The sequence below is a fragment of the Pipra filicauda genome, unplaced genomic scaffold (genome assembly GCF_003945595.2).
Source record: "Pipra filicauda isolate LSUMZ 115617 unplaced genomic scaffold, ASM394559v2 scaffold41_size5083284_pilon, whole genome shotgun sequence".
In the NCBI taxonomy this organism is placed as follows: Eukaryota; Metazoa; Chordata; class Aves; order Passeriformes; family Pipridae; genus Pipra; species Pipra filicauda.
In genome coordinates this window covers 3,968,003-3,987,120 of record NW_024104554.1, presented here as the reverse complement: position 1 = coordinate 3,987,120, position 19,118 = coordinate 3,968,003, and the positions used below count along the sequence as shown (strand labels likewise).

The window sequence follows — 19,118 nt, the reverse complement described above, 5'->3', positions numbered from 1 at the left end:
GGGCTACATCTGGATGGGGACTCCAGGTCTCCTGAGGGAGTAGATCATGTGCATTAAGAGATCCAAGCAACCATGACCTATTCTGTTCAGTGATAGAATAAGACCTGGATGCTGTCTCCAAAATCTTTGCAGCATGTAGTTTTAAAAGGCATTGGTAAGTGCCACTGCAAGAATGTAAAGGGAAATAGGGGTTCCTTCTTCAGGTACAGATCCTTTTCAAGGAACAGAAGCCTCCACTTATACAGCTTATTTGTGCCAACTTTCATAAAGTGCATTACTTTTGTTTACATTACATGTGTGCAGTTAGAAATTCACTATTAGAAGTTCTAGAGCTGTAGACCTAAGCATATTTCAAACACTAATCCATTCTCTTTCTTACAGATGATTTAGGACATTATTCACTGAAAATAGAAAGAAAATTTCTTAAATACGCTCCAGTACACCATAGATACAGTGTTACTTTTTTGTGTTGAAATTACTGTAATTGACTTTACTTCTACCTGCAACATGCATTAATGTAATAGCTGCAGTAAAATTCTCACAAATCAGTAAACACTATTTTTTACATGATGTGTCATCCACAGCCCGTGCATAACTGGAAAAAACCTTCTGCATACAGATGCTTTGGTCTTCAGACAAGGAACTGGACAAAATATTTCTCCATAGTTTACCCACTTGACATGTGTAAATAGATAGTCTTCGTTCTTTTTGTCTCAGAGCATCATTCTCAAACTCTATGTCACTCTCGCAAGTTCAATCCTCATGTCCCTGGGTGTAACATTACTATTACCTGAAGTAAAGAAAGAAAACAAGCTCTAACCCCAACAGACTGTAGCGAAACCAGGGGCAAGGGAAAGGGAAATCAGGCCCAGGTTTTTTAAAGTGCAGCTGTGACGGAAATGAGGAAGGAAAGAGAAATGTGGGAGGATGAGTAACAAAACCAGAGAAGTGTATGGAAACTACTGAATTTTCTCAGGGGCATTCTCCACCCCATAGCACAATATGTTTGTTAACTTTTCAAATCTCAAACATAATTATAGAAAATCTTTCTCTGTTTCCCCCACTGTACCCAGTATGGGTTTCACCTATGTGCCATTGACCTCTTTGAAAGAATCTTAGTGTATCATTTGGCTAGTAAATGTAGATATCGAAAATTTATGGCAAAATGGCTTTAATCCATAGCTAAAATATCTGGCAGGAGATTTGATTCTTCTAGTGAGTTAAGCCTGGGGCAAACTGCTGTGTTTTCCTGGGCTAAGTTTTCTTCCAGGAAAGGAAACTTTTGCAACTGGCCTAATCCTTTGAGCTTTCAAGCAGGGAACTTGCTCTTTCTTTGTTCTCACAGGATGTTTCTCAGCAAGCAAGTGTATTTATAGTAAATATGGGAAGATACAAAATTAGATTTAATTTGCCTCATTGATAAGTGAGATAAAACATATAAGCATTACAATGAATGTGTCCCAAAGCTTCCCAACCATAATAGGACTCATTTTTTAAAGCAGAGCCTGTACCTTCTGAAAAAGAGACTCTAATTTTTTCAAGTCCCAAATACTAAAAGGAAAAAAGAATCTCAGTATTTAGATGTGAAATATGGATGAAAAATGTAAAAGGACCTAGCTATAGCATCCAACAAAGTCACAAACAAAACTCAATTTTATCCATATTTAACCTGCTTACATATTTGTAGTCACATCTCAAAGGAATTTTAATGGAGATTCTTGTTTAGGACATGTAGTGACTGAAACCAAGAAGTTTCCCTGGACACGAATCTGTTTTGTAAAGAAATTGATTTCAGTTTATATTTAGTCACAAAACTCTTTTTCACAGGCTAGCAGCTTGAGAGCAAGTGTAGGCAGTGAGTCTAGAAACTTTGTTTGGGCAATATTGTGTCCAGATGTGCTTTCTGCAAATAAATGGAGTCCAGAAACTGAGATTTTGAATTACGACCCCATTTAAGATGAGACATAAAAGGCTCAAGGACCGATACTGAAACCTCAATTCTTCAAGGGGCAAAATGGTAAATGAAGATTTGCTGAGGGCTGATATTTGTGTTTCAAACCTTCCCTGTGCCAGTGTGAAATAATGTGTAGAAGCACTATGTAAGCATGAATGAGCAGCCCATGGACAGTAACACAATACAGAAATGTGTTACTGCATGGTAACCGAATTCTGACTGCAAGTGAGGACAGAGCCTGCAGTGACATGCCACAGGTACTAACCAGGTTGCAGCATGAGTCTGGAGCCCCTTTGGGCAGTGGCCACATGCCACTGCTAAGGCCTTCCTTTATATCTTGGCTTAACAGGGCATGAAACCTCATAGTGCACTGGCAACCAAAATCTACACAGGCATGTATGCGTTTTGTAAATTGATGTGAACTGTGTTTGAAGACACCACAACTAATACAGCCAGTTCTTTCATTTTCCCCTTAGCTCTTTGAAAGATAACACTCCTGAACATCTCCTCTTTTACCTCATCAAATAGGAATTAAAAAATAAAATATGTTTATAAAACTTGACATTGTGCTTAGACTTTCAAAATGACAAAATGGGTATGACAGGCAGAAATATGTTCTCCAGGGAGACTCAACACCAGCAAACATTGTATTCTGATTTTTAATTGAAAATTATATGCCTTCCAAAGAAAGGGCTGACTTTTTTTTGGTTATCCGTGTTAACTTTCCTCCTCACTTTCCTCCTGTTTGAAGTCAGGAGATCCTTAGAAAGGCTGCAATAACCTGCAGCCTGCAATAATTAGTGTAATTACAGTGATAATGTAGACAAAAGGAAACTTTCTATTATTTATCAAATACAGGAACAAATTTATCAAATACAGCTGTATTTATCAAATACAGCTGTATTTATCAAATATAGCTGTATTTATCAAATATAGCTGCTTTCCCACTTTTTCTTCTTACATTCTGCTGGACAAACAGGGAGTGATAAGTAATCACCCTGCATGGAAGTTACTTCATCGTGGTCGTTTAGCCCTGTGCAATCCTTGAGGTGTGAGCTCTGAACTACAGGAAGGTGCTTCCATCCAGGCTGCTGCAGGACAATTGTCAGCTCATATGTCTCAGCATGAGTTGAGTTTTTCAGGATAAAAAAATCACTAAGAAATGCAGAATAACTTAACTGGTGAATTAATTGCCCAGTAAATAGTACATTTCTCTTGCACTGCATATTTTAAAATCTGACTGGTTATAACAGATATAACATCTCTGCAAACCTGGCGTTGATATGGTCTTTATTACTGTATTTATGTAAAGCATATATCTGAGTTTACTCAGTTATTGTATCTTGTTCTGTGACAGAAATCTGTGATTTAGATTGTGCCAGCAATATGTGATTGTGCCAGCACAGGAATACATGTGAAGCTTTAATCAATCTGAATGTTTTACTTCAATGCACTTAATGTGATACACACAGAAAATATGAAGTACTCTTGATACTGTTACATATAACTGGTGTTTTGGAAAGCTGCCATATCTAAATGGAATTCATACACAGGAAAAAAAGAGGGTTCAAAATTTCAGTTAGAACAGAAAGAAAGGTAGAAAGGTGCACAAAGCGAAGGCCCTGCACTGGGGGCAGTTACTTGATCAAATAATGTAGATTACCTTAGGTGGGATGGAAACTCATCAGCGCTCAGGGCAGCCCCTGGAAAGTTTTCTCTTTATGAATAGGATAGACCCTGAGGAATAGAATGATAATTAGTGGTTAGCAAACTAGACATTGCTAGGACACCACTAAGACACCTCTTGGGCCAATTTGTTGCAGGAACAGCGTTCACTCCTCAGAGCAATGTGTGCATACACCACTACCCATGGGAAGTAGAGGAACTTTGTTAAACTTCTCTGAGGATATGTTCTTGAGCAGAGTCCTTATACATGGATATATTTCCCCGGAAAATGCAACGTGTCAGAAAGAAATGAAAAACACCAGAATGTCTGGAAAAGGAAAGGAAATAATATAATCAGTCTTGGATAATGTGAATAAGAAATTTGAAGAAAACTGGACTTTAAGGAGAAAAAAAGATTAACTGAAAAATATCATGACTTTGACATACATTTTAGAGTGTGGAATCTTTATTGTACCTGACTAGAAACAAACATCAAAATTTCACTACTGAGCATTTATGGTTTATATAGTAACTACTGTTGGAAAGGAAATGCTGAAATTTTTTATTTAGCATGAATTTTCTGATTCGAAAAGTCAATGAGAGAAAGAAGGAAATATATAAAGAACTAGCTTGTAAGACAGATACATCTGCCCCAGACATACAGCCAGAGGAAAATTTAAGCCCCTAAAGAGTAACTGAGCAAAAATAGGGAGACAAGTTGCTTTAGATTTTGCAAGGCTCAGTTTTGCATCTGTCATGCAGAGCACTCACTGCCAGCAGGCAAGAGGCAGAAAGAAGACAGTATTCTGCTGTGCTATAGAAACGCTGAGGATAATGGACACAGGACAGGGTAGTGTGGCAAAAGCGGCAGGATGCTATTTGTGTATGTGTTATTAGACTGTCAGAGGTGCTGTATGTAACCTAGTCTGTATGTTACATAGTTTGTAACTTCTCCCTCTTTCACTGCTCCTTTTCTTTCCTGTTACATGTTAAAGATATTCTATCATTTTGTGTATCTTCCAGGAGCATGCTACCTTTCTGAAAATCTATGCTATGATCTGACCTTAAAACCCTAGAATCATGGCAAAACAAAATGGCAGGTGATAGACATTTCAGATTCTCAAAGAACAAACAAAACCTTCTCCTTCACTTTAGACATCTAAAATGTGAGCATCTGTTCTCTGACTAGTCAGGCTTATTTCATCAACATAAATGAAGAAAATCAACACTTTTACAGTTTGATAGGATTCATCATGTGAATGTCTATGCTGTGGTGAATCCTGTCCTAGATGTGACTCATTCTCTTATTGATGGCAGAAGGAACCAAGGATGATGAGCTTGGACATAAACTTATACCTTATAGGTATCCAAAGCTAAATGAAATGACTCTTGGCAAGGTTGTGCTTTGTGAGCAGATAACTAATACATGTTTTGTGCCATTTTGTTTTGCAGTATCCCAGTGAAGGGTTAGCAGTTAAGGGGTGTTTAAAAATGTCTGCTTCAAAATGCTTTCCATAGTAGCAAAGAAGGAGGATATGTGATAGCAACCATAGTACCTACAATGAGTGCCAACTCTTCCTTTCCTGTGAATGGTTAGTTAAGTCAGCACAGCATTTCTTTAAACTAACCAGAACCTTATGAATATCCCTACAAATAACATGAGCTCAGATTTTAGCAGGAATGACACTGTTAATTGAATGCAGATGGTTTAGGTTGCTGATCAGCTAAATAATCAGATAAGTAAGACTGACCTGATACAAAGGAAATTACAACATCGGCATAAAGAAAATTATTGTTGTTCCTATGTAAATTAATCATCTGTAATTCACTCTGCTGGGTATGTGTGTTTTGTCACAGTTGGCTAAAGTCATTCCAGACCATTCAGCTCAGGTACTATTTCTAACTGCTGTTCATCTGGCAGTGCCAGACCTGTAAAATCCTCATAGCTTCTCTTCTGCAGAAGTTTCTTTCTTTCTTTCAACTCATGGCACTATTTGATTATATTTAAAATATTAAAGGCTCTAGAGTAAAACCCATATGTGATTTGAATGATGACAACATTTTTGCTGCTGTTGATGGTCTAAGTGAACTGAGGTGTCCTGGAATCATCCTACTGATTACAAGACAAAAGCCAAACTTAGGGGCAGGCTGACCAATCCTCCTTGGTTCCTCTAGGCTCGCATGTCAGATAGCAGGCTCCTCCACTAAAAATTATTAGTGGATTAATTTTCTCCTATCTGGGAAGATGCTTCCAGCCTTGTTCTCAGGACCTCCAAGCTACCCTTCTATATGAGTATGACAAAAACTGAGAAGAAATAATTTCTCATCTCATTTCACCCTTTAGTCTTCTTTAGACTTTTTCTCACTGTGCCACATTAAGCAAAAGGACTGATCAGGCTTATTCGGTTACAGTTGGTTGCATACATAGCCTATATGTGCAAATGTCTTCTGCTTAGGCTGTCTCTCTGAAGATGGACCTAAGCTGATCAATGAACCATAGAGACCCTTCTCTCAGTTCCACTTTGTTTCTGATAATATATAACTCTATGGGTTGCATTCACTGGTCATAATGAGTATGTCTACAAGGTCAATGTTCACACGAGTCATCGAGGTGCCTTTTATCCTCTAGTGTAATTCAACTCATCCTGGAATAGATAACCATAAGTGCCTCACAAGCTACTTCTGTGATATCCTATTTCAATAATTTCCCATTTGTTCAAATGAGGCCTCATTAATGCTAGATGAAGTCCTACAATAACTTCATAACTCAGGAGACATGTCCTGGGACTTAGTTTATTCTGTTTTGTTGCTGCAAAATAACATGCAGATGGTTATCATGAGCAATCACTCCCAGTTCACTTCCCTGACCTATGTCCTGTGACATTAACATTAGACATTGTAAACCTCAAGTGCATTAACATTTGAGAGCTTTCATCTTAGCAGTCGTATAGTCTCAGCGAAAGACATTCATTAAACCCAGCTCATACTCACAATGAGTAAACTTTCTCATTAATGTTTCCCAAAGGTCAGGGAGATGATGAAGGAAAAATTCTGTAGTAGTAATTAATAGTAATGGCTTCAATTTATAAAGCACTTGTATTTTCAGTATTCCAAAGTATATTAAAGTATGTTGAATAAAAGCGTTTGTACCTGATGTTACAGAAAAACATGAACATCACTGAAATGGAATTTTGAATAATTGCCAGACTGCACTATGTATCATAATTTTAACTAATACTTTAAAAATTTCCACTAAAATACTATTATGACTGGTTCTCCTAAACATGACCTTAAAAGCCCAGGCAACAAGTCAGGCCTATGTTAATATGATACTACTCAAAATGGGGACTCAGAGATGTCATGATTTTTTGACATAGGCATGGTACAAGTTATTATGAAGCCATTTTCTTTTTCCTTTTCTGGCAAGTGTTTCCAGGATGCTGTCACTGGAAATACTCCATTGTGCCCTGAAAAATAAAGGAGTCTTCTCATTAATTTCCTTATCTTGACAGCTAATAAGCAGGATTTCTCAAGGAAAAGCTGCCTTACACAATTTGCTGTATTCTTATGGGGAAACTGAATCTTTATAATGACAATTTTCCATAAGAGACAGAGCATACAAAGCTTCATTTCTCTGCAAAGGGCAGTAGCATAAACAAAAGCTACACTGCCTACACACCAACAAAAGCACCCACCTTTGACAAGTAACATCTAGCATCACTTTACGTAGCCACATAGTGTGAAAAAAGTCTAAGACCTAATAACTACACAAGCTAATCACCACAGACAGGTCTAACCAGAAAAGCAATTATCCTGGGAATCCATTTCTTGCTGAACAGATCCACTCTTTAGTCCTACCCTACAACTGAAAATTGCCACTGACTTCAGCTGACTCTGAAAAGAGTGTAATTTGTATTTAGGACTATATGCAAGTGACAACACTGAATTCTTGGTGTATGTTGTTCCTTTTAGCACTGCAGAGCCAACAAAGGGGTCTGCAAGAGGGAGTTAGATATGAGGCAGGCTTGTGCTTCGTCAGCAGATCTGTCTCCTCCCTTCTGATTGCAGTTTCCTTATGGCTGATGATGATTATGAGCCAGGAAAAACTCACAGCTGTTGTTCCAAAAAGCTCTATTAGAACAGGGTAAATAAAATCCTGTGTCACTGGAAGTCAGTTAACATGAAATGGTCTGATGCTGATTTTGCAGGCTCATTTTTTAGTGTCCATCAAATATAAAGTTTAAGAATGAAGATCTACATTATAGACATCCCATTCACATCCTCTGCTTCAGGGGCAGAAAGTAAAGCTTCTAGCTGTTCTTATACTTGTTTTAATTTGTTCAGTTTTTAGAAATGTTGATAAGGTTACAAAATACTCCCTGGCTGAAAGCATGGAAACGGAGGGGTTGGTTTTGATATGCACAGTCTCCATTCACAAAAGAGGCCCCAAATCTGCAAATTTTTTTCCCTTATATAACTTTATAAAAATTATTGATATTAATTATAATTTATTGTTGTACAATATAAAATTATATTTTATATAATAAAATATAAAATTACTGAAGGAGTTTTGTGTGCTTTAGCAGAAAAATGGGACTGCCTTGAATGACAACAACGAAGAAGATAGGGAAGAAAAGGCTACTGCAATGCTGCCACTTACTGCCTGAAGAGGGAAAAGCTGCTCTGAGCAATTATCCACTTTCTGCTTTCCAATGTGCTCAGAGAAGAAGCATCAAATTGTATTACAGCCAGGAAAACTGTAATGTCAGGAAAACAGTAATTTTTTGTCTCTTGTATTTATTGAGAGCCTAAGGTCTCCAGAGCAGGGATTGACTACTGCTGTGAGGTTCTGTGTAACATGACAGACTTCTGAATACCATCTTAATCTTCATAATAAAGTAGTTAAAGAATATGAAGAAGCAGAGGGTCACAGTCACAGAGTTACACTTGGCTATGCAGCCGTAAGCCATTTATGGTAGTTGGTGTTTTAGTAATGGAGGTAGAATTAGACAGTAAAAAAGAGAAGTTGTATGTAGAGGAGTTACATGATAGTTCTGATGGAAGGTGGCATGTCCTGTGGAATGACAATGAGCTCCAAATGTCCATGTTTTCTGCTTCTTTAAGGTCTTGCAATAATCATAGAGCTGTTCTGCAAATAAAATTATGAAAACTTGGAGTAACTGCAGAATATAAACTACTTATCACCTATATCTGCCTGTGCTCTGCAGACAGGTGATTTAGTCTGCCCTTTCTGACGTGAAAATTTATTGTTGAAAATGACATTTGAACAGCTGGCGATGTTTGGAAATTCCCTCTTTACAGATCAGAAACTGAAAAGCAAGGAGACAAAGTCCTACATCAACAAAGTACACAGCTTATGATGTAAAGACAACTGAATAAATCTCAAGGGAATTGTATTACAGGAGAATTATCTGAACTTCAACTTATGGAGTTGAAGGTTGTTATCAAAATTGCTTGATAGTTGAATCAAGAATATTTTTTAAATGTTGGTAGTCACACTGTATTACCCAAGACTTGGATTCAGCTATTTATTCTTGAACATAGACCATTAAATTCTAATATTTGTGGGCTTCTAAAAGAATTTAGTTTAATTGAATAAATACGTCTGTCACCTAAGCCATGAACACAGACTTTATGAGCAGGTAAAGTCTTAGAGAAGTAAATAGACCTAATGATGTAATAGACCTTATGGTCTATGTTTGCCATCAACAAGTATTTTTAAGCTTAATTGGCATTTACAGCAGCTGTACAGGCACAGAAAAGCAGGAAAAACATCAACTCTGTCAGTAAAAAGACCTTTAAAGCTCTTTCACAATGAGTATTTCAGTGTCAGAAATACTTTCTCATACAAGCAACCTTCTAAATAGGCTAAAATAACGATATCTATCTAACTTCTGGCAGATATCTGAAAAATCTACATTTACACTTTATTTATCCTGGAGCCAAACACCTAAATGCACGTGTTTTCAGTTGCTAGTTGTTTTATGACTAATTCTTTCTATTTTTTGCTTTTCAGTCATAATCAGATGAAGAACATCTCTGACAGAGCAGTTTTCTGCATTATGTATTCAGTGTAAATGCTGTGTTTTTTCTGAACATGTGGGTTTAATTATGTTTTTGAAAGATTTCTTCCTCCAGCTTCTCCATGCTGTGGCTGCAAAGAAATAGGGAGAAGTGAGAAAATGAGAAAGATAAGAGCACCTTTCAGATAGTTCTGCTAGATACCTGTTACAACTTTCTCACTCACCGCTCAGACATTTGCTTGTTTTGACTGGATCAGTTGCAGGGTTTCATGCCCTTTAAGCTCCATTAGTCTCTGGATGATGACTGATTGCTATTCTGACCTTCATGAATGCCCAACTATTAGTCCCACATCTGACAGCCTTTGCAGCAGTGGGACTCCCACACTCAGTGCAAAAACCTACCCAGGCCACTGATGTACCACTTGGGTATGTCCCCAGTCATGTATGACCTGGGTTTAGAGACTGGGTTTCTAATGGCACTCTGAGGACTGAATAGTACAGCATTTGCTGAGTTTTGAGAGAGAATGGTGATCTAGTCTTCTGGACTCAAAATGCATGATTTCAGCATAAGAAGAAGCTAGAAGCTGTTGCTATGCCTATATTAGCAATGTGACATATGTGATGTATTAGGAACAGCTTTGAAGGGACTTAGCATCCATGCTTCACATTATTTTGGGCAGATTTTAGACTAGCAGCAGCTGGTAACCAGCAGATCCTAGGAAGACAGAGTAACCTTTTTACTGTGCCAATCTCCCTCCTGTGCCGCAAGACACCATTGCACAACTGAAAACCATAGACTTCCAGCCTACAGGCAGACCCTTTCTCTCAGCCACTCCAGGTTTTTTCCAAGGAAAGGCCACACATGTCCCACCAGAACTCCTCCTGGAGTAGGTAGTGGGGCATCTCTTGAAAGAGAACAACAACTCCTCCCAGTTTTGTGTCATCTGCAAACTTACATATTATCCCTTCCAGTCCTGCATCCAAGTCATTTATGAAGGTCTTGAAGAGCACAGGGCCTAAGATGGAGCCCTGTGGAACCCCACTTGTGACAGGTCACCAGTCTGATGTCACCCCATTCTCTATTACCCTCTGTGCTCAACCTGTGAACCAATTGCTCACCCACCACATGATGTGGTGGTCCAGCTCTGTGCTGGACATTTTGTCCAGAAGGATCCTGTGACAGACAGTATCAAAAGCTTTATTGGAATCCAAAAAGATTACATCAACTGGCTTCCCTTGATCCACTAGGTCGGTTACCTTGTTATAAAAGGAAATCAGGTTTGATAAGCAAGACTTTCCTCTCATGAACCTGTGCTGGTTGTTACCACTGACTGTGTTATCTTTCAGATGTTTTTCAATACCTCCCAGAATAATCTTCTCCATAATTTTACCAGGCACTGAAGTGAGACTGACAGACCTGCAGTTTCCAGAGTCCTCCTTCTTGCCCTTCTTGAAAACTGGGACAACACTCACTCGCTTTCATTCAGCTGGGACCTCTCTAGGTTCCCAAGACCACTCAAGAATCATCGAGACAGGTTGTGCAATGACATCAGCCAGTGTTTTGAGGATTCTGGGCTGAATTCCATCAGGCCCCATAGATTTGTAGGGATCCAGCTGGAGCAGCAGATCTTACAGAATTTTAAATCATTCTTACAGTCATGGTCCTCCAGTTCAGGGCACTGAGACCCCCTTGGTCTGTAATCTGTAGAAGACAGAGGCAAAGAAAGCTTTAAACACTTCTACCTTGCCTCTGTCCCTGTTTGTGAGGTGACCATCCTCATCCTATAACAGGCCAATGATATTCTGTACTGCCTATTGCCATTAATATATTTGAAAAAATTCTTTCTATTGCTCCCCACATTTCTGGCCAGCTTCCACTCCAGCTGAGCTTTGAGTGCATGAATTTTCTCCCTGCAGTGGCAAGCAGCATCTCTATATTCTTCCTATGTCCCTTGAACTGGCTTTCACTGCACATACACCTTCCTTTTTTTCCTTATTTCCAAGAGAAGATCCCTGCTCAACCAAGCTGGCCTTATGCCTCACCTGCTTGACTTCTGACACTTGGGAATTGCCTGCTCCTGTGCCCTTAGGAGGTGATGTTTAAAAAATGACCAGCAGACTGAATTCCCTGAGCAGCCTGAATTCTGCTCTCCTCATGTCCAGAGTTGAGGTTTTGCTGGCACTTTTCCTCCTGTCAACAGAGATTTTAAACTTGATCACTTTGTGGTTGCTGTGGCCAAGACTGGCACCAATCTCCACTTCACTCACAAGATCTGCTCTGTTGACAAGCAGCAGATTAAGGAGGGCATCCTTCCAAAGTAGCTCCCTTGGGACCTGTTCCATAAAGTAGTCATCCAGGTTTTTTAGGAATCTTCTGGCCTGGGTTCTACCAACTGTGTGATGCTCTGAGGTAATTTTTGGCAAGTTGAAGCCCCCCATAAGGAGAAGGTCAGTTGATTTGCAGGTGTGCCTTAGTTTCTCAGAGAATAATTTATGATCATAGTCATCCTGGCTAGAAGGTCATAGCAGACTACCACAATGACATCTGCATTATTTGTTTGTTCCTTGCTTTTCACCCAGAGCTCTCAACTGTGCCTTTGCCAACTGTGAGCTCCATACATTCTAACCCTTCTACTACATACAGTGCCACACCTCTGCCTCTTCTGCCCTGTATCTGTCTATCTCATTTCTTATTTCTCTGTGCCCTTTTCTTTCTCTTTCTATCTCTCCTCTCTTAAGGTAAATCTTAAATCCCAGAACAGTATTTTCCCAGTTGTAGTTTTTCCAGTTACGATTTTTCCAGTTATTATTCTAGAGTTGTTAAAAATAAGTTGCAACCAGACATGTCTATCTCATATTGGCCTTTTTAGCCACCAATGCACTTGCAACAAATGTGGGTAGAGCCCTCCTCAAATCTTCGTTCGCGAAACCTAGCCATGACCATAAAAATAAGTAAAAAAAAAAAAAAAAAAAAAAAAAAAAAAAAAAAAAAAAAAAAAAAAAAAAAAAAAAAAAAAAAAAAAAAATTATTATAGTTTTTATAATTGGTTATGTAGTGTCGTTTCACTTTAACCCACTTCAAGGGATCCTTTGTAAAGAACATAGTTGCCCCACCTCAGAAGTGGGTTGTGACAGGGTCAGCTGTCCAGTCTATGTCTCCTCCCAGCTTCTTCTTGAACCACCAGCCTCCTCAGTGGTGAGGTGAGATGAGGAGCAGAAAAGACCTTTACATTGCACAAGTGCTGCTCAGCAATAGCTAAAAAAATCCTTCAACACTGTTTTCAGCATAAATCATACAAGTTACTAGGAAGAAAATTAACTCTATCCTAGCAAAAACCATTACAAAAACTTTTCATATAGTTCTTTTCTTATTTCAACATTTCCCAGAAATTTTTTAGATGTGTTTTCAGACTATCATTCTGCTGCTATGCATGTAATTGAAGTCTATTGACTTCAGTAGTGACTATAGTATGAAACATAATTGAATATAAGCTGAATGTATTTAACAGCACTCCAAAAAGAACACACTTTTCCTTTGTTTTCAGCAGCTGTACCTCATGGTCCCCCTCTCACACCCTGCTGCCAGTGTGCTGGCTGCCAGAGCCAGCAGAAGGAGGAAGCAGCACCAGAAGCTATCCCAGGGTGACGATGCTGAGCTTAAGGGCAGTGAAATTCTAATTAATGCACTGACAATACACGGCCTCTCAAGTTCTTATACATTCTTATGAACAATATCCTACTTTCTCTGTTCCACTTGGCTTTCTTCAATAACCTCACTACCCTCACTGTTTTCCTTTACTCTGCACATCTGGTCAGAAACCACTATTATTATTGCTTCTAAGGGATAGATTTGTGACTCTATGGCTAGAGCAAAAAAAAAAAACCAAACAGGTCACTGTTTCCTTGCTGATCAAAAATGTTGTATGGAGGGCTGTGTTTTATGAACAAGAGAAGTCATGATGGATGCCATGAGCACTTGGAAGAAATTGCTGTTGTTTGTAGTAAGGTATTACCTCAAAGACAGAGATATATCAAGTCATGAGCAGCAGCCTGGATGGTAATTGCCTCCTGAGGTTTGCACTTTGCTATTTACTCTTTCGCAAAAAAGAGTCTCATATAAAAAAAAATGAAGGGCTGAAACCTTTAGGGGAAAGAATATGTGCGTATAAATATACATTTAAGCATGTAAAGAGATTGTTTGCAAAAGCAGTTAAGGTGAGTGAATGGATGAAGATGGCTAGGAAGCAACTTTCCTCATTAGATTCATAGAAGTGAGTTTTGAAGTTTTGGAGGAAGTGGTGCTTGACTGGAATCTGTAGTTTTGAAGTATGAAGGAAATTATTTATAAAACATGCGTGTCTCTGCAGACAATATTCTATTGCATTGGTGCATAAGAGTATATTTACACATATCACGCAGGTATCATGGAAGATGACATATGATGAAGGGCATGGGGGGAGTGAACACAGAAATACCCACTGAAACACACGGAAAACATCACTGGGCAAACGCATAATGCTTTTTTGTGACTCTTTTGTAGAGAAAATGCTGTGTGAACTCCAGAGTACAACTACGGGGGGGTATATTATAGACCTGAGTTTGCATTCAGATCTCATCCTGTTTAGAAGATCATCTGGTTTCAAACTACAAACATAAGACTGTGTTCATATGTTTCTGTAATTTTGTTCCATTAAAAACAGCAAAGAAACATATCTCAGATCTCATGCAAATACGGAGCAAAAACTCAGTTTAGAAATTATCAACAGTTCCAATAGGAAATGTACCATGAATTCACTGAGTAATTTTCAGAAGATATTGGTATGATTGGGATACACTACAGTTAGCATCTTCTCTTTCTAATAAAATGGTAAATTAATTTGTTGAAATAAAAATATTGCAGTTGATTTAGCCAAGTACAACTAAAAAGAACAAACTTGTGAAATACTTACTGCTAATAGAAATGTCACAGTAAATCACAGTGAGCACCTGAATTAAGTGAAACTTTATCCCTAGTATAACTAGAGATACCACAAGATCCAGAGCCTGAACTTTGTATCTCATGCCATTTTAAAGACTTCAGTGGCTAAAGAAAACTCCTATTTTTGCAAGACATCAGTCCATGAGATTGAAATTCCGTGTATCCTGAAATTTTGGCATGTTAAAATATTTTTATTAACATACTTTTAACCTCTCTGTTTAATATTTTTATTTTTAATTTTTTTTAGTGGAAAAGAAACTGACTTATGCTTATGTGTGCTAAAACTTTTTCTTTTCAATTTTTGTCTATACAGATTTTCAGGAAATAATTATCCCTAGATGCGGGTGAAACTTAATAAAGGAAAATTTCACTCCTTTCAGATACACATTGTGATGAACATTTGCATACATTTTCTCTTTTTTCACATTATTTGTAAACATATAAGATTACATGATCAATAAGTCCATTTGTGTGCTATACCATGAATGAACAGTTGTACTTAATAACAAAAAATAGTATTTGGGATTGATATTTGTGATTTGGATTAGATAGACTAGCAGATTGTGTATAGCAAAATATCAGAAAACAAGAGGTACCTTGAAAACAAACAGTAAGGCAAATGCATTGTTTATGATATACAAGTCAAAGTTAAGATATGTTTTATAATACAGATCAACTGTTTAATAAGCTGTGTTCCTTAGAGATATTAATTGCAATTTACTCCCACTTATCTAGGTTTGACAAACTCAAATTCCCACATCTTTCAGCAAAAGTCCTGCTCAGCTATTAACATCATGGGAAATGTGTTTATAGACACTGTCAGGCCCTGTAGTTAGAAGAGTCAGCAAAACTTACCCATTCATGTTTCTCATGAGCTTTTTCCCTCTCTCCCCCCCTCCTCTCCAACTGTCTCAAACAAAAAGCTGGGTCTGTGTTTGTAGTGTACTGTGAACTGTTTCATTGCTAGCAATTAAAAACAAAGCAAGTCAAACATTTGTGGGAATTTATGAAGTGGCTATAAATCCAGCACATGCCATCCACATTCTTTTCAAACCTCTTCATATAACCTCTGCTTTTTTGTTCTGGATAAAGAGCATTGACTCTGCTAAATATGACTGCTTGAAAGAAGGAAAATCCCTATCTCATGTAGCATGCCCCCCTCCTCCCTGTCCCCCTCACATCCCAACTTTATAACAGGAGATTAGGAGGTGGGAGTGTAGTTCACCAAAGCAACCTAAACACTACAAAATCAGGAGACTATAGATGACACAAAGCTATCCTTGCTATTGTCAGACATAACAATAAGCTTAGGAAAGACCCGAATAAAAGGAACTAAGACAGAGTGTAGTTGCACAGAATGGTACAGAAGAAGTGGGAATTTAAGCCATTATAAATATAGTGTCATAGTACTTACACTATTGTACCATTGAAATAAAATAGAATCACTGCAACTGACAGCAGTGTTTGGCCCAGTCTGACTTAATCAGAACAGAAGTCAAAAGAGTGAAGTTTGCAGCTTGCTGTGCTAGTGAATATCTTGGAGAAAATGTAAAACTCTATTCATGCTTCAAGACTCTCCTTTGGCACTGTAGGGAGAACTCTAAACCTGACTACTGTCTCACCAGTTGAGGACTTCCCACTTACAGAGAGTTGTAACCTGCATACTTGGAGGATGACTTGGACTTGTCTGGGAGGAGAGCGAGGCAGTGAGCCCACCCTGTGCTGTACTCTAGCAGTACTCTAGCAGCCATCAGCTGGTACCTCCTCAGGGACGTTCTGACAGCTGAGGGGACTGAGGGTTCATCCATACCCTGGAAACTAAGGAAGGGAAAAGAAACTCTGGCTTACTAGCTATTGATTATGTATAACATTTGGTAAAGCATTTAGTAAACTATATTCTGTATATTTATGTTCTTTATGCACGATTCAGTAACAGAACAGTGTAATAACTACTAGAAGCAGAGAGAGAGCTAGCTAAAGGCATCAGCCCCTCCAGTTTGAGAATTTTGGTAAAAGGCTCAGGTACTGAAGCTAAACACTTTTCATGGAGAGCACAGTTGAGGTGAGAAGGCAGCAGTAAATAGTCAGTCCTCCAAACCAGGCACCAGGGAAAGGGAAATATGAACTTCACGCCCTGACTGACAGACTTCATAGACAGCACAGCACGTGAACTTGGTGACAGCCTATGGGCTGTAATAGTACCGTGTCTTTTCAGGAATTGTCATTTCCCTGAATCCCTGTCTTATTCATTGTATGTCTTTTCTGTTCTGAAAGACATAGGGCAGAAGAACTGCCGATAGCAAAACTATGAAATTCTCTTTGTGAACTTTTTTCCAAAGTCTTGAAGCACTTCTTCTGTGTTGTTTTGTTGTGTCTTTTTTCCACTTTGAGTAAAGAAAAAAAATTAATCTTTCCAAACAGCCTTTCTGGCCTGTGCACATTCGTTCATCACTTCTACAACATGGTTTTCACTCTGTTCTCATTTCCTCTTCAAGTCCCACTTCAACTCAGAGATAATTGATAGCAGTAATAAGTTGCTCTAATCTCTGCAATAGCTGTGAGAGGGAATTGAAACTGCTTGCCAGTAGGCTTTAGCAGTGCTACTTTGGAAGATGTGAAGTATCAGAATGCTAATACTGGACAGCACAGTTAGCTGATGGGACGAACCATTTCAAGATATGCTATTTTTGATCATTCCAGTATAAAATTAACTCTGGTTTTCACAGTTATGTGCTGCCATTGCAAACACTGATGCTCAGAAATGGCAATCTATGTTTCAGTTTTAAGGGAGACTGTACCTTACTGGATACTGACATGCCAGGCCATCTTTTTTTCCTGAGGAGAAGCCTTGCTGATGTCTCCACCACCTTCCTTGTGTCAAACCTCTCTGCTCTCCCAGCTCCTCAGTCAGGTGTTCCCCTCACATATCTGTTTCCAGATTTTTACTCAGTCAATCCATATTTTTCTCCCTGAGCCTTTTATCCATCTACTTTCTTACCAATCCAGTTCTCAGCTCCAGTCTCCCCAGCCCCAGTGTCTCTTGCTGACTCCCACCACACTCTCCTGGTTCATTCAATATTCCTTGACTATTTGTCCGAAAAGAGCTCTTTGATTCCTTACCACACTACCCAACTCAAGTTTCCTTTCCAGACACAGATCTGCCTTGCAAACATCTCCTCACTCACAAACTTTATCTCATACACTTTCCTTTCCTGTTCTTCCACTCAGACTTTTTCAGAAGTCTTCATGCTCTCAGAGCTGTCTCTTCCCCCTTCCTTTGCAAGGACAAACGCTTTCCCCTTCCTTTGCAGCTCAGACAAGCTCGAATTTTTCCATCTGCTTTTCCTGCCTTGTTTTCCCAGCACCAGCCTCTCCTCCTACCTCATTTCCTCTACTTGGATCCTCATAACTAGCCCCTACAACACTGCTGCTCCGGGAACTAGAGTTACGCGTGACTAAGCCCCATTTCTGCAGCTCATGCAAAGTACTGTTTAGAAAACTTCTTTGTGTGCATTACTATTTTTGTTGCCAATGAGAGCAGTGTCTAGAAGCCTCAGCTGGAGTAGAAACAGAGGGGTGGTGCTGAGGAGTTTAGGAGATTTGGACTGGCTTCAAACTTCCATCAATGTAGCATAGGGAGGCAATTAATGGGGAAACCTGGAACAGTGCCCAGATGCAGAGTCTGCCTGTGCTATACAGCTGGCCTTACTCATTTTAACATTTTCTTTGGTTCAATTTACCACATGGCTTTACTTCACTGGGATTAGCTCTTCAGTAGTTGTAAGCTCACACAACTTTATTGAAAGTAGTGTAGAGATGCTGGTTTACAGCAAATAAGGATATAGTCCCCCCTCTTTTTTTGACTTTTAATGAAACTAAAAATTGGAAAAGAATTTCACTTGGTGTCATGTCAAAACCCCAAGTTAAACATAATTTCAGCATAAAACCTCAAAGTGGTCTGGATAAATATGAAAAGACCATGAAGTTTAGGCAATCTTTAAACAGGCTTGACTTCAGCTCTGTACATACAATTATCTGATTTAGTTCCCAGTGTCAGGTTTTACTGCAAAAAATTTGCATTAATTTAATTAATCTCCAGCTGGAAGAAGAAGCATAAAAATGTGCACAGTATATTCAGACTTAAGTATTTGTTCACCCTTATTCTGAGCCCTGCGTTTTCAGCAAACAATCTGAAATGCTCAGTTTCATACACTTCTTAAACATTAGAGAAAAGATCTTCAATGGGAAGTTAGGCTAGAGCCAAAAGAAAATTTACAGATCTTGAAAAGAACCAGTGTAACAGCTATATTTTTAGGCACTTTTCCCTGGAATTCAATACAGAATAGAGAGTTACAGTCCTCAGGGTATGGGAAGGATTGTATAATTCAAAATGGTAGTCCCAAACCTCTGTGTACTGAGACGAGAAGGTTAACCAACCAGAAATTGCCAAAGACGGATCATGACAGAAATTTTTCTG

At 38.7% G+C, this 19,118-nt stretch overlaps 1 long non-coding RNA gene across 1 annotated transcript; it reads right to left on the bottom strand.

Annotated features, from left to right (window-relative positions):
- Positions 1 to 577: 577 nt before the first annotated feature.
- On the bottom strand, positions 578 to 8,732 carry LOC113990537. The gene is made up of 3 exons (XR_003541653.2): positions 8,665 to 8,732; positions 3,618 to 3,691; positions 578 to 790 (listed from the first exon to the last, which is right to left on the bottom strand). It is a non-coding gene; the product is annotated as an uncharacterized LOC113990537 (long non-coding RNA).
- Between the last annotated feature and the right edge of the window lie 10,386 nt (positions 8,733 to 19,118).